This window comes from Mobula birostris, chromosome 29 (assembly GCF_030028105.1).
Source record: "Mobula birostris isolate sMobBir1 chromosome 29, sMobBir1.hap1, whole genome shotgun sequence".
In the NCBI taxonomy this organism is placed as follows: Eukaryota; Metazoa; Chordata; class Chondrichthyes; order Myliobatiformes; family Myliobatidae; genus Mobula; species Mobula birostris.
In genome coordinates this window covers 31,396,401-31,410,994 of record NC_092398.1, presented here as the reverse complement: position 1 = coordinate 31,410,994, position 14,594 = coordinate 31,396,401, and the positions used below count along the sequence as shown (strand labels likewise).

Sequence of the window (14,594 nt, the reverse complement as noted above, 5' to 3'; positions counted from 1 at the left end):
AGGGTTGCTGGGCAGCGAAGCTCAAGGGGCCGTAAGGGCCGATTCCACACTGTATCTCAATCAATAAAAATTAATAGTTAGAATATGATAGATGAAACCAGGTGGGCAGGAAGGTTTACAAGGATGTTTCCGGGACTTGAGGACCTGAGTTGTAGGGAAAGGTTGAATAGGTGAAGGCTTTATTCCCTGGAGTGTAGGAGGATGAGGGGAGATTTGATAGAGGGATACAAAATTATGAGGGTGTATAGGGAGGGTAAATGCAAGCAGGCCTTTTTCCGTTGAGTTTGAGTGAGACTAGAACTAACAGTCATAGGTTAAGGCTGAAGGATGAAATATTTAATGGGAACATTTATTTAGCGATGCAACATGGTCACAGGCCCCTCTGGCCTAAGAGTCTGTGCCGCCAATTACACGCATGGGACTAATTAACCTACTAAACTTTACATCTTTGGCATGAGGGGGGGACACTGGAGCACCTGGAGGAAATCCACAAAGCCATGGGGAGAACATACAGACTCCTCACAATCAACGGTGGGAACTGAACTTGGATCGCCGGCACTGTAATAGCATTATGCTATTTGCTACGCTACAGGGCCACTGAACATGAGGGAGAGTTTCTTCACTCAGAAGGTGGTGAGAATGTGGAACAAGCTGCCAACAGAATGGTGGATGCGGGTTCGATTGAAACATTTTAGAGAAATTTGGAAAAGTTCATGGTGGGAGGGATATGAATGCTGTGGTCCAGATGTAGGGCAATGGGAGTAGGCAGGGTAACAGTTGGGTACAGACTAGATGGGCTGAGAGGCCTTTGTTTTTTGCTGTAGTGCTCTGAGTCTAGAAGCAGGTGAATATATAAGGATGTGAGCCTAAACCTTGTGGACCACCTATTCAGCACACAGAAAGCTGCTGCCCTGTTTCATTCGCTTGTCAGGCTAATCCACCCCCACCCCCTCAGGGACAATAACAGGTTCTTGAATGGGTTGCGACTAATGCTTATTACACGGTGTTTAAAAGATATTAAGCAGCAATTAAAATGCAGCAGTCTCGCTGAGTAATCAGATGGCATGTCCTGTCCTCTGACTGAAATTCAGTTCCAAAAGGCTGGGGAAACTAAATCAGAAGGCAAATGGGTCAGTGTTCTGTGGCCATCTATTATTCATGGCATTACTCACACAGCCCAACATGAGTCTTCCTTGCACTTTGTGTGGCAATGCATTACGCGAAACCAGATAATAGGCAAGAAACTGAGGTTAACCGTTGCATTGTCTTTCATTGTCTCGTTGCCAATAAATTGCCATTCTTTTCAAATCACTGGAATGTGGTGTATCTGAGCCTCGTCTAGTGCCATCCCCATGAGGGATCTGTCTGTGTATAAAATTAAATCCAATTCAACCCAACCACAGCCCGAGCAGAGGCGGAGGTAGAGGATGTTATAGTCAAAGTTTTTCTGTCTCCTTCCTGACTCAGCCATCCTGCCAGAGGATGAAAAGACAAATACTGATCAGGAATAGAGATACTTGCGGTGACTGGCTGTCCTTCGTGTCTGACGATATGTAAATCGTGTCTATCATTAAGGGTGGTGTGGTAACGTAAGAGTGTTAATACTATTACAGTGCCTGCAACCTGGGTTCAATTCAAACTCTGTCAGTAAGGAGCTTGTACATTATGCCCATGACTGTGTGGGTCTATTTATTTATTTATTGAAATACAGCGCGGAATAGGCCCTTCGAGCCGCACTGTCCTGCAAATCCCCGATTTAGTCCAAGCCATAGGATGGTATGTCTTTGGACTGTGGGAGGAAACCCACGCAGTCATGGGGAGAACATATAAACTCCTTACAGGTAGCAGCGGGAATTGAACTGGGGTCACCTGTACTGTAACCACTACGATACTGTGCTGTTTCCTCCCACATTCCATAGATATGTAAGTTAGTAATGCTTTGGTGAGTTGCGTGCTTGTTATGTTGGTGCCAGAAGCATGACAACACTTGTGGCCAGTCCCCAAGACATCCTCGGATGGTGTTGGTCTTTGACACAATGGTGCATCGTGTATTTCGAAGTTCGTGTGACAAGCAAAGCTGATTTCTCTATATCTCTAAAACCGACAATGACAGTTTCTTCCCCATCACCCAAAGCCTCTTGACCTCACCTGAAACACCCCAACACTACCTCAGCCTATATCTCTTTATTCTTTCCCTCTCTCAATTTGCACAGATGTCGTATGTTAAGCTGCAGCGATCAGTGATTGAAGTTCAATTCCCACTGCTGTCTGCAAGGAGATTGTACGTACAGGTTAGAGTTAGTTAGTTGTGGGCATGCCATTTTAGTGCCAGAAGAGCCTGCATGGTGACACTTGCAGGCTGCCCTCAGCACAATTCAATTTGACACAAAGAACAACACATTTCATGTTTTAATGTTGCAACATACCTGTGACAAATAAAGTTTATTTTTATATCTCATGATCAACTCCTCTTGGTGTATAAATGTTGTCCCAATTCTGCTCACCAGACCTGGAATATCTTGCAATTAAGTGCTGTCCATTTTACCTGCTGTGGGAGAGTTCTGAGATAATTTCGGTAGTACAGGGTAGTGTACATTCCACCTCAGGCCAATGACAAACAGACTGGATGATCTGAGTAATGGAATCAATGTGTACAAACAGTACACCCAAGACATTTAAGTCTGGTGAGCTAGGTCTGTACAAGAATACCAGTATGTCTTGCGGATGACTATTTCAAGAGCAAAAAAATGATTCCAAAGAGGCGACATCAGACGCACATCAACTCTGGCAGGGTTTTCAGGACATTACTTCCTACAAAGTGAAACCCAATAGCGTGAATGGAAGCGATGTTTCACTATTAGGTGAGTTCAATGCCTTCTATCCCTGCTTTGGAATAGAGAACATACCTACAGCTGTGAAGATTGTGGTGACTCTGAGCTCTGTCTTGGAGGCTGTCGCAAGGTGGCAGACCCTGATGGAGTACCTAATAAGGGTCTGGAAACTTGTGCCACCCAACTGGCAGGAGTATTCAAGGACATTTTTAACCCCTCACTGCTACGGTCAGAAGTTCCAAAAGGCAACAATTCTACCAGTGCCTAAGGAGTAGTGTGAGCTGCCTTAATGGCTATTGCCCAGTTGCACTCACATCTACTCTGATGAAATACTTTGAGAGGTTGGTCATGGCTAGAATGAACTCTTGCCTCAGCAAAGACCTGGACCCACTGCAATTTGCCTATCACCACAATAAGTCTACTGCAGATACAGTAGGAATGGCTAATCATGTGGCCTTAGATCACCTGGATAATACAAGCACCTATGTCATGATGCTGTTCACTGACTACACCATTGTTTAACACCATCATTCCCACAGTCCTGATCAATAAGCTACAGAACCTGGGCCTCTGTATCTCCCTCTGCAATTGGTTCCTTGACTTCCTAATCAGAAGACCTCAAACTGTGAGAATTGGTGATAATATCTCCTCCTCGCTGACGATCAACACTGGCGCACCCCAGGAGTGTGTGCTTACCCCACTGCTCTACTCTCTCTATACCCATGACTGTGTGGCTAGGTACAGCTCAAATACCATCTATAAATTTGCTGGTGATACAGCCATTGGTGGTAGAACCTTAGATGGAAATGGGGGGGTGGGGGGATACAGGAATGAGATATACTGGCTAGTTGAGTGGTGTTGCAGCACCCCTTGTCAGTAAGACAAAAGAGCTGATTGTGGACTTCAGGAAGGGTAAGACAAGGGAATACAAAACAATCCTCATAGAGCAATCAGAAGTGGAGAGAGTGAACAATTTCAAGTACCTGGGTGTCAAGATCTCTGAGGATCTAACTTGGTCCCAACATATTGATGCAGCTATAAGCAAGGCAAGACAGAGGCTGTGTTTCATTAGGAGTTTGAAGAGATTTGGTTTGTCAACTAAAACGCTCAAAAACTTGTGTAGATGTAACATGGAGAGCATTCTGACAGGCTGCATCACTGTCTGGTATGGCAGGGGGGAGGGGGTGCTACTGCACAGGACCAAAAGAAGCTACAGAAATTTGTAAAATTAGTCAATTCCATCATGGGTACTAGCCTTTGCAGTATCCAAGAAATCTCCAAGGAGCGATGCCTCAGAAAAGCGATGTCCATTATTAAGGACCCACATCACCCAGGGCATGCCCTTTTCTCATTGTTACGGTCAAGGAGATACAGAAGTCTGAAGGCATCCACTCAGGAACCACTTCTTCCCCTCTGCCATAGAATTCCTAAATGGATATTGACCCATGAAAACAACTTCACTTTTTAAAAATATATATAGCATATTGGGTGTTTGTCGGTCCTTTTTTATGGATTCTTTTGGGTTTCTTGTTTTGTGGCTGCCTGTAAGGAAAAGAATATCAAGGTTGTGTAATGTATACATACTTTGATAATAAATGTACTTTGAACTTTTAAGATCAGGGGCAAGAGATTGAATAGGAACATCAGGGACAGCTTCTTCACACGGGGTGGTGCAATTTAGCATGAGCTGCCAGTGGTAGCGCATACAAGCATCAGTTAAAACCCATCTAGATAAGTACATAGATAGAGGAGGTTTAGTGGGCTATGGGACAACAGAGGTCAGTAGGACCAGATCATTGGGCAACAGAGTCAGAAAAGATGAGTTAGACCCGAAGGCCTATTTCCATGATGTCTGATTCAGTTCAATTCAATACATGTAGTGTTGGTAACAAGATGACAGGTGAGTTGACAGGAGTTGAGTGTTTGAATTCGGCCACAGTCGCATTGAATGGAGAGACTGAATGCACTACTCCTGAGAACTGAGTACAAAAAAAAATGATCGGGTCAGAAGCAGATATGGGAATTAAATATTCAGGACACTTAACTTTTCGAAACAGAGGTAGGGTGGGCCTGCCAGGAAAATGAGATAAAGACAACACAGAGGAAGAACCTTGGCTCAAAATCAGTAGAATCATTACTGTTGGGGTTGGGCTAAGAATCGAGAGGTAGAAAACATTGTATGTAGGCCCTGGAAATAGTCATGTTGATGTAGGGCCAAGTACAAATCAGGAAGGCAAAGGTGAATGTGATAATGGTAATACAATAATAGAGTCATAAAGCACTGCAGCACTTGAAAGGCCCTACAACCTCTCTAGTCTGTGCTGAACTGCCCCATCGACCTGATCTACATAGCCCCCATAACCCTCCCACTATACTTAACCAAACTTCTGTCAAATGTCGAAATCGAAACGGCAGCTCATTCCACATTCTCACCACCCTCTGAGTGAATAAGTTCCTTCTTGTTCCCTTCACACTTAACTTATGACCTCTAGTTCTAGTCTCACCCAACCTCAGTGGAAAAAGCCTGCTTGCATTTACCCTCTCTATACCCCTCATAATTTTGTATTCCTCTATCAAATCTCCCCTCCTTCTCCTACATTCCAGGGATAAATCCTCACTTACTCAACCTTTCCCTATAATTCTGCACCTCACGTCCTAGCAACATTGTTGTAAATTTTACCTCTTCTCTTAATAATACATTTCCTAATGGTAGGTGACGAGATCTGCACAGAATACTTCAGATAAGGCCTCACTGACATCTTGTACAATTCCAATATAACATCCCATCTTCTGTACTCAATACTTTGATTTATGAAGGCCAATGTGCCAAAAACTCTCTTTATGACCATATCTACCTATGATGCTACTTTCAAGGAACTATGGACTTGTATTCCCAGATCCCTTTATACGGGGAGTTCTGTGGATTGGGCAAACTGAATTAGCGGTAATGGTGTGGATGCAGTCAAGTAATGAACACACAATTGTTTTCTCAATCATGCTTTAGCTGTAATGTTATCTGCTGAGTCGAGGTGAATTGGTGATCCAGCTGTTGCTAGCTGTGACAGTGCCTTGAGGAAATGATTAAACTTGATAGAAGAACTGAAAGTGACTTACTTAAATCTGAAACACGAGGACTTAAGTGTGAATAAAGCAGACTATGGAGGCATGAGGGGTCTAAGGCAGAGCAGAAAACCAAATTAAAAAGGAATGATAGTAAACTGACATCCGGCACAGCAGCATAATGGTTAGTGCAATTGCTTTACAGCTCCTGTGATCACCAGTCGGGGTTCAATTCTGCTGCTGTGTGTAACGTTTCTACATGGAGCTTTGTGGCAGGAAAACAGCATCAATCATCAGGGACCACCACCACTCAGGTTATACTCTCTTCTCAATGCTGCCGTCGGGAAGGAAGTACAGGAGCCTCAGGACTCACACCACCAGGTTCAGGAACAGTTATTACCTCTCAACTATCAGGCTCCTGAAGCAAAGTGGATAACCTCACTCAACTTCACTTATCCCATCATTGAAATGTTCCCACAATTTATGGACTCACTTTCAAGGGCTCTTAATCCCATGTTCTCTGTATTTATTTATTATTATTATTTCTTTCTTTTTGTATTTGCACAGTTTGTGTCTTTTACAACTGGTTGAAGGCCCAACTTGGTGCAGTCTTCCATTGATTCTATTATTATTCTATTATGGATTTATTGAGTATGCCTGCAAAAAAATGAAGCTCAAAGTTGTATATGGTTGAATAGTTCGGCTGGAGGTGCAAGCCAGTTCCGGGTACAGCTCTTCTCTACAACGGCTGCGATGTCGTCCCATCCTATAACCTTTGCTGTCTTTGAAAGTGTATGGAGCAAAGTGGATGGTGACTGATTGCGTGACAGTGGGAACCTCGGTAGGAAAGGGATAGACTATCTCCGTGGCACCTCTGACTGAAGGCCGTTGTGTGATGTCTAGGAGTCAAGGACTGGAGGTTAGACTTGAGGTGGCTTCTTCTGTGGCTAGAGGCAAGTGTGTGAGAGTGACAGAGAGAGAGAGAGGGGAGGTGGAGGAGATAGAGGGTAGAAAAAAGAGGGGGGAGATGGAGGAGAGGGTAGAGGTTAGAAGAGAGAGAGAGAGAGAGAGAGAGGGGAGATGGAGGAGAGGGTAGAAGGAAGAGAGAGAGAGAGAGGGGGGGGAGATGGAGGAGAGGGTAGAGGGTATGGGGGGGGGAGAGAGATTGGTTGTGCTTCTGGTTTGTTGTTGCTTATGTTGTTTGGCGTGTGGCCAACTGGTTAAGGTGTCATTCTAGTGAACTGAAGGTCTTAGCTGAGGCAGCGTGTTGTGTCCTTGAGCAAGGCACTTAACCAAATATTGCTCTGCGACGACACTGGTGCCAAGTTGTATGAGTCCTAGTGCCCTTCCCTTGGACAACATCGGCGGTGTGAAGAGGGGAGACTTGCAGCATGGGCAACTGCTGATCTTCCATACAACCTGACCAGGCCTCAGTCAACATCGAAAATCGATGGACTGCTGAAGAAATATGTACTTTAATAATAAATTTACTTTGAAGGAGTTTGTATGTTCTCCCTGACACCACATAGGTTTTCTCCAAGTGCTCTGGCATCCTCCCATATTCTGAAGGCATACAGGTTAGGGTTAGTAAGTTGTGGGTGTGCTGGAGGTGTGGCAGCATGTGTGGGCTGATGCAAATGATGCATTTCACTGTATGTTTCAATGTTTCAGTGTACATAGAACAAATAACACTAATCTTTAACCTTCAAAGATGTAACGTAAAGGACCAAAAATAAATCTACAGGAATTGGTGCAGGTCTGACCATCAAGAGAAGTTAGTATTAGATCAAATAATGCTGTCAGAAGACAACAGCCTCAAGAAGGCGGCATCCATCATTAAGTACCCCCACCACCCAGGTCATACTCTTTTCTCTTTGCTACCATCAGGGAGGATGTACAGGAGCCTGAAAGCGCACACACAACAATTTAGGAATAGCTTCTTCCCCTCCGACGTCAGATTTCTGAATGGACAATGAACCCATTAACACTACCTCACTACTTTTGTTCTCTTTTTGCACTACTTATTTAAATTTATAATAAAGTAAAAGTAAAGGCATCTGTTAGTCTAGCGAGACCATGGATCTGCGCCTGGAAAGTCTTCACTCTCCAGGGCGCAGGCCTGGGCAAGGTTGTATGGAAGACCAGCAGTTGCCCATGCTGCAAGTCTCCCCTCTCCACGACACCGATGTTGTCCAAGGGAAGGGCATTAGGACCCATACAGCTTGGCACCAGTGTCGTCGCAGAGCACTGTGTGATTAAGTGCCTTGCTCAAGGACACAACATGTTGCCTCGGCTGGGGCTCGAACTCACAACCTTCAAGTCGTTAGTCCAATGCCTTAACCACTTGGCCATGTGCCCATACAAACTTATAATATATTTTTCTTATTATAATTTACGGTATATTTTATGTATTGCATTGTACTACTGCCGCAGAACAACAAATTTCATGACATTTGTTAGCGGTAACAAAACTTAATTCTGATTCTTTAAAAAAAAGTAGGCTTGAGAATCAGGAAAATTTCAGAATTTAGCAAGGAATTGTTCAGGATCTTTAAAATAAAATGAACTGGACCTGTAGAAGCTTCTTTAGGAATGTCAAAAGGAAAAGATTAGCTAAAATTAATGAGTCTTTTACAGATTGAGATGCAGTAGATGAAATTAGGGAATGAGGAAAAGACAGAAATGGGATGAGAACTTTGTATCTGTCGACGTGGGGGGAAGCATTAAAAAAGTGGAAATTATATAAATGGAAAATGAGGAACTGTAAGTAATTAACAATTTAATATTGACAATATATTAATAATGCTGAAATATGACCTGATGTTCGGTATTCAAGGGCTGTCAAAGAATTGGCTGTGATTGCAGTGTCGTTCATCTTCCAAAATTTCATAGATTTTCGGAAGATCCCAGAGGTGGGGAAGTAGTGCTGTTGTGCCTTCTTTGTCTTGGTACAACTGTACAGGATGTGGGTGAGACTGCACTGAGAGTACTGGCGACAGTTTTGTTTTCTCACCCGGGCAAGGATAGCAATGGATTGGAGGCAGTGTAGATAAGTTCATTGGATTGATTCATTGTATGAAGAGTTGTATTGTGTGCGGAGGTTGGAACAGATTGGGTCTACAAACAGTGAGTTCTAGAAGAATGAACGGGGATCTTAGTGAAATATAAGTCTGCTTATTTGCAGTAAATTTCTTAATGAAATCGCTTCTCTGCCTTTTGGCTGAGATCAAGTGTAATTTCTGTCTTATTAGTTTGATATCTGGTATGTCCCTTATTTTAGGATGGCACAGCGCCAGCTGAAAGATTGGGGTTTTGATTTTCAATGCTGTCTATAAAGACTTTGTACCATCTCTCCGTGACCATGTAAGTTTCTGCCAGGTGCTCTAGTTTCCTCCCATGTGCAAGTTGGGGTTAGTGAGAGCTAAAGTGTTTGCGCCAAAAATGTGGTGACGCTTGCAGGCTGCCGCCAGCACAATCCTTCCTAATTTGATTGACGCAAATGACACATTTCACTGTGTGTTTTGATGTACATGTGACAAATAAAGCTAATCTTTAATAACACACACAAAATGCTGGAAGAGCTCAGCAGGTCAGGCAGCATCTATGGATGGGAATAAACAACTAACATTTTGGGCCAAGACCCTTCATCAGGACTGGGAAAAAAAACAGAATAAGAATAAAGGAATAAGTACAGGCTGGCAGGTTATAGGGAGACCAGGTGAGGGAGCTGGATGAATTAAGAAGCTGGGAGGGGATATGTGGGAAAGTTAAGGGCTGAAGAAGTAGAGATATCTGATGGGTTAGGAGAGTGGACCATGGAAGAAAGGGAAAGAGGTGAAAGACAGGTGAGGTGAGTGGTGAGTGAAGTTATCCACACTGGAGCTTGATGGTTGTAGGAATGACTGTTCCTGAACTTAGTGGTGTGGGACCTAAGGCTCCTGTACCTCCTGCCCGATGATAGTAGAGAGATGGAGGGGGTTCCTTGCTAATAGATGCTGTTATGTTTTGTAACTCCAAAGCATAAAACTAACAGAAAGAAAAACAAGGGAGTCCTAGATGTATGTGCAAACTTTGTTTTCACACTTATGACATGGTGGCGTAATGATGGATGCCATTCATGTACTTTTACATAATGAATTATTTAACCAAAGAAAGAACGTTTAATCATACAAAATAACTCAATTATAATATTACTCAAATATTAATGAAATATTAAATGCACAGCAGTCCACCCTGCTAAGCTTATAAACGCCAACTCAATACAGAATGCATCTCTGCTTATATGCATGGTATAATATGAGAGGCATTGATCATGTGGATAGCCAGAGGCGTTTTCCCATGGCTAAAGTGGCTAACACGAGAGGGCATAGCTTTAAGGTGCTTGGAAGTAGGTACAAGGGCGATGTCAGTTCTTCACACAGAGAGTGGTGGGTGCATGAAATGCACTGCCAGCGAAGGTTGTAGAAGTGGATATAACAGGGTTTTTTAAGAGACTCTTAGATAGGTACATGGAGCTTAGAAAAATAGAGGGCTATGCGGTAGGGAAATTATAGCCAGTTAGTTTCTCGAGGAGATTACATGATCGGCACAACATTGTGGGTCGAAGGGCCTGTGATATGCTGTTGGTTTCTACTTTTCTGTGTAATATATAAGGCAACTAGTATGTAGACTTCCACAGTATAATAAATTTAAATTGTCACATTCAGACCTAAAACTTTAGTCGTTGTGAAGGATTTCTTACTCTTGTGGGATTATGTCTTTCCTGGGAGGCGGGTGTCACTCATCTTGACAGGTGAAACTTGTGGCTGTGAAACAAGTTCAGGTGCTGGGGCCTCCTTTGTGGTGATTGTAAGTGTTCACTTTGGGACTGCAGGAAGTGGTTCTGACATCTCTGGATGTCGTTCTTCTCTAACAATTGACTCAGCTCTCCTAATCTGATTGATGTGTTGTTTCCAAATGACATCAGATGTACGCTCCACTCTGTAGGAGAGTGGTCCAGTTGTGTCCTTAATCTTGATCACTTCCGTAGACCCTCACCAGGACTGCTTGTCCAGGAGTGAAACATCGAACCTTCTTGTTTGAGGAGCCCTCGGTTTGTCTCAGCTGTTTGTCCTGCGTACTCCTTCTGAGATTGGATTTGAGGAGATCCAAGTGTGAATGCAAGGGATGATTGCTGGGTTGCAGTGTGTGCTGCATTGTGAAGTGCAAGGAGGAAATTGTCAGGCATCTGATTCAGTGTCAGTGTAGTGTGTTCTGCTGATATTATTTACAGTGCATTCTTTAGAGTCTGGATAAACCTTTCTGCCAAGCCATTTGTAGTACGGTGGTACGGTGCAGATGTAGTATGTCTTATTCTATTCATTTTCAGGAATGACTGAAACTGTTCTGTAACAAACTGTGAACCATTGTCACTAAGTGTTCTGTAACAACAGTTCTTGAGAAGAGGCTTCTCAACACATCAACAGTCTGTGAGGCTATTGGGAACACTTCCGGCCACTTTGTAACTCCAACCACTACTACCGTGAAATTTGTGCCCGTGAATTGTGTGGCAAAATCCACATGAATCTAAGGCCAGGGCAATGCAGGCCATTCCCATAGATGGAGAGGCACTGCTCTTAGCATCTGGATACGTTGGCATCCCGCATGGTGAGCTGCTTTATCTGCTGGTCTATACCAGGCCACCAGACAAAGCTTGGAGCGAACACTTTCATTTTGACCATGCATAGATGATTGAACACTTTCGCTGTCAGCTTGGACGGTACAACAACTGTCAATCCTCACATAAGGTAACCTCTGTCAAGGGCAAGTTCAGCATGGCCCTGGTAAAAATGGGGAAAATGGAGTTTCTGCTGCACTTTCTGCTAGACCTGAGACAGTGTGGGGTCTTTTCTTGTGTCCCTTTCTGCTGTAATAGGGAGAATTTCAATTTGCATTAGGAAGACTACATCAAGAGTGTCATCTTTTGTGAATTTCTTAGGGATTTCCTTTTCCAAGGGTAAAAGGGACTATCCATCAGCATTTCCATGATTAATCATCCTCTTGAATTCAATCTTATAATTGTGTTTTCCAAGAAACTGAGCCCATCTCTGAATTCATCCTGCTACTGTTACTGGAACACCCTTCCTCCAACAGCAGCAGTTGAAATGGACAGTAGTGATTGATGACGGTAAACTCTTTCCCATACTGGTTGAAACGTTTTACACCCTGAGCTAGACTCAAGGCCTCTGTCAACCTGTGCATAATTTCTGTCTGCGGTGGGAAGGGAACTTGATGCAAAAGCTATGGGGCATTCACTTCTCTTACTCATAGCATGTGACATTACCACACCTGTACCGTAAGACATGCTTCATTGGACAACATGGATCACAATGTGTGAGTACAGTGTTTGACACCACCTTTTTGAAAGCTACCTGACACTGCCATGTCCATTGCCATTTCTTCCAAAACTGCAGTAATGAGTTCAAGGGCTGAAGCATAGTAGCCAGGTTTGGCAGGATCCTGTTACAGTAATTGTCAAATCCTGAAATATGACTGCAACTGTGACACGTCTCCATTGGCCTTGGGGCATCCACCACTGCTTGACTTTTCTCGCACACTTGTAAAATGCTTGTGTGTCAGTGGTGTGGCCACAATAAAGGGTGCTTGGTTTAAAGAATTGACGCTTGTCACATCGTGCTCTGAGCCCATAATCTTCTAATCTTTTTAACTCTCTCTTGAGATTTTGGAAATGTTCCTTGTCATTCTTACCAGTAACAGTGATGTCATGCAGCTAACCCTGAGTGCCTGGGCAACCTTGCAGCACCTGGCCCATGGCTTTCTACCAGAGTGCAGTTGCAGATGCTACTCCAAAAATAAGCCTATTGTAGTGATAAAGCCCTTCTGAATGTTTATGATGAGAAGCAGTTTGGACTCTTCTTCCATCTCCTTCTATAGGTAGGCCTCAGCTGCTTTGCTTAAGCGTTTCCCTCCAAAAACATTTGTAAATATATCCTCTAACCTGGGCAGAGGGTATTAGTCTACTTTCATTACTGGGTTGATGGTGACCTTAAAATCACCACAGATCCTGATAGACCCATTCTTCTTGGTTATTGCGACTGCTGGCATTGCCCATGGGCTCCACTCAACCTTGGAAAGAATTTCTTCAGTCTCCATGTGATTTAGCTCACTGGTTACTTGATCACAGATATATTAGGATCCGGATGGTCTTTGTAAAACTTGGGTGTGGCATTTTCATTTAACACTTTTACCCTTGACATGTTTGAGTTTTCCAGTTCCATACTTGATCACTGTTCTGGCATCATCCAGTACCTTTTAAAATTTTATTTTCAGTTGACTATTTCAGGGATTGTGGCTCAGCCAATCAAGGCCCCACAATTCTGGCTCTCCTGTCTTTCCCACTTCCAAGCCTAATGTGGCTTGTTAATTGTTATATTTCACTTGTCATTTCCATAGAAATGATCTTTTCTTCAGTATAAGTTCTCCGTTGGTTATCTGTAGACTTCAGTTAAGTATCTTTGAAATGCAATTCAAACTCATTTTGTGGAATGACTGAAACAGACGAGCCAGTGTCCAAAACTATCTTAATTAATTTGCCCAACAAACACACACAAAATGCTGGTGGAACACAGCAGGCCAGGCAGCATCTATAGGAGGAGGTACAGTTGACGTTGTGGGCCGAGACCCTTCGTCAGGACTAACTGGCAGTTAGTCGACTGTACCTCTTCTATAGATGCTACCTGGCCTGCTGCATTCTACCAGCATTTTGTGTGTGTTGCTTGAATTTCCAGCATCTGCAGATTTCCTTGAGTTTGCGTTTTTAATTAATTTGCTGTTCATTTCTGAAGTAAACTATATTGCTTGTCTATTGTTAGTTTTCACACTGTAAATTCTAAGGCTGCTCAGTCCGGTGTCACTCTCATCATTATCAGATTTTCATTAACAGCATCCAGATTAGTGCTCTTTTTGAAAGTGCAAACTATTATTTTTTTCTTTTGTATGTGTCCTACTTGGTTGCATTTTCTGCAAGTTTCACCTTTAAACCTGCATTGAGTTGGTATGTGTGAGTCCCTGTCACAACTGTAATGCAATTTTGTTCACACTCACTTTCATTCCAGACTGCAACTCAATTGTGTCTCTGGCTGCAGTTTCTATTGGTACAGTAATTTCAACTGCTCCTTTAAATGTGAGTTGTGCTTCAGTTAGGAGCTGTTTTTGAATGCTTTCTTGTAAGACTCCACAAACTAACCTATGAACCATGAAGCCCATCATTAAACTGACAGTGTTCAGACAACCTCTTCAATTCAACCATTTATGCTGAAATGGTTTTCCTGTCCTTTTGATTCTGCTTATGAAATCTAAAGCATTCTGAACGTTCTAAATGTGCTTTCATTACTTTCACCATATGAGCAAAATTCATTTCGGCTGGTTTGGTTGGAGCAGTCAGACTTCTAAGCAAACTGTATGATTTCCCACCTATTATACTCAGCAATACTGACACTCATTTCTCACTGGCTATTCCATTTGCTTTAAAATACTAACAAGAGAAAATCTGCAGATGCTGGAGGAACTCAGCAGGCCAGGCAGCATCTGTGGAAAAGAGTAAACAGTCAACTTTTTGGGCCAAGACCCTTCATTAGGACTGGGACAAAAGAGATAAGAAGTCAGAGTAAGAAGGTGGGAGCAGAGGAAGATATACACGGTAGT

The 14,594-nt window shown here is 43.1% G+C and overlaps 1 protein-coding gene and 1 pseudogene across 4 annotated transcripts in view; both read left to right on the top strand.

Moving 5' to 3' along the window:
• The window catches only part of l1cama (L1 cell adhesion molecule, paralog a), a 325,567-nt gene that overhangs the window by 136,706 nt on the left and 174,267 nt on the right, over window positions 1-14,594 (top strand). The gene's annotated exons all lie outside the window — the stretch shown is intronic.
• Window positions 9,092-9,242, top strand: LOC140190321 (U2 spliceosomal RNA; annotated as a pseudogene).